Here is a 2085-nt window from a genome sequence, read left to right on the forward strand (position 1 = left end):
CTAGGGCATCGGGACCATTTCTTGACTTTGGCATGACCTCGAGAGCAACATGCAGAAATTCGGCGGGAAACGAAGAAAACGTGCTCTTGGTCCGCCCCTGACTGGAATGTACTCCGGCGGATCAATCGTGCACAGTTCATTTGACTGGGAAGAAGAGAGAAGACGAGAAGAGGAGTGAAGAATTCGGTTGGTCCGGAGCTGACCAAATCTGGTCTGCCCCGGACCGAGATTCGTTCACTCCAGATCCGCCAGCTCGGTGCTGAGTAAGAGAGAAGCTGACCAAAATTCACCCTGATCCGGAGCTGACCTATCCTGGTTAGCCGGACCAGGTGTGTTACGTGCCCACCGGTCCGCCGAACCACTCCGACCGTGTAAAAATCAACGCCTGGTCCGGAGCTGGCTAATCTTGGTCAGCCGGACCAGGACCACATGCCTTCTCAATCAGCCAGTCCGTCGAACCGAAGAGGACCTGACCAGATCCGAAGTGCACCTGGTCCATAGCTGACCAGTTTTGGTCCGCCGGACCAGCACATTTCCGCACAAATCTCAGTCCGCCAGCATTTTCCCAGTCCGCCGAAGTGAACCAACTGAAGACCTGGTCCGGGGCTGACCAATCCTAGTCAGCCGGACCAGGGCCATTTTTTGCGCCGTGTTGTCGTGCCTCATTTACTCTCGGTCCGCCAGACCAAACCTTGGTCCGGTTGACCGCGTGACCTGGAACTGATTTAGGTCTGATTTTTCGGACTTTTGAGGAGAGCTCGATTTGGGGAACAGAAGGGAGGTAATTTTCTCTCCTCCAAAAGACCTAGGGCCGAATTCTTGAGGGAGGAACAAGGAGATTTGCCTCCCTTTCTCTCTTTATGCTTCATCTTGTTGAGTTTGTGTTTATGAACAAGATGTGTGAGTAGTTTCTTGTTGTGGGATGAGGGATTAGCCCTCATGTAAGGATGCTTGTATTAACCTTTGGACCCAAGATTGTGTCTTGTTTATGCTTTCAAACTCTTGCAATGAATGAAATTTTGTTCTTCATGATTATCTCTCATCTCTCTTGAATGAATGTTTAGGGAAACCTAGGATTTGTTGAATTGAGTGATGCAATTGTTTGGGTTTGATTGCTAGAGTTTAATGAATGGTGTTTAATGCTTCCCATTGGATGAAAATCTTATGGGTAGAATTTATGATTGAGAATTTCATGGAGACATGGATTCTTGATTCTTGGTGCATTCATTGAAATGGGTTGAGATTGAATGCGAAGAAATTCGGTTCAATTCAATCTAGGATCGTGACAAGGGAATTTAATGCATTCGGGAATTTCACTCTAAGCTACGAAAGTGGATAGAGTACTCTGTTGGATAGCGGGTTTTCAGTTTGAGAGAACCGAACCCGACCTTAGTCTTGGAATCCCTCACTTTAGAACAAGCATGATCTAGGTCCATAATTCCTTACGGCATCATTGCATGATCGGTGAAACCCGGTTCCCATAACCTTTTCCATCGATTATCTCCTCTTGAATTATTGCTTGCTTTGATTTTATTTATTGCATGATCGGTGAAACCCGGTTCCCATAACCTTTTCCATCGATTATCTCCTCTTGAATTATTGCTTGCTTTGATTTTATTTCTCTCATTTAATTTTCTGCAACCTTGAAAACCACCAAAAACAATTCTCCAACTTTATGTTTACCATTTTCCTAGTTTTAGTCGATTCCTAGCTTAACCGCTTAAGTCCTTGTGTTCGACCCCGGTACTACGACATCCGTATACTTGCGGATTAGTTGTGTTTCGGGTTACAAATTTAAGACTCGTCACGCAAGTGATTAATGATCCGTGATATGACATTTTAGACTTTGTATTGATTCATTGATTTATGAATGCATTACATTCCCGTTATATGATTGGCATGTTTGTTATATTTCGGTATCCTTGAATCATTATAGAATGATTCTAAACACTCTGGTCGGTTATCATTGTGGGTACAATGATGAATTAAGACTAGCATGAGGTGTGATCGATGCATTGGATGCATATCACAATCATGGGTACTCATTGTGAACGAGTGACTGGTTGACCCGCATGAGATTATCAC

The sequence above is a fragment of the Tarenaya hassleriana genome, unplaced genomic scaffold, assembly GCF_000463585.1.
Source record: "Tarenaya hassleriana unplaced genomic scaffold, ASM46358v1 Cleome77, whole genome shotgun sequence".
In the NCBI taxonomy this organism is placed as follows: domain Eukaryota; kingdom Viridiplantae; phylum Streptophyta; class Magnoliopsida; order Brassicales; family Cleomaceae; genus Tarenaya; species Tarenaya hassleriana.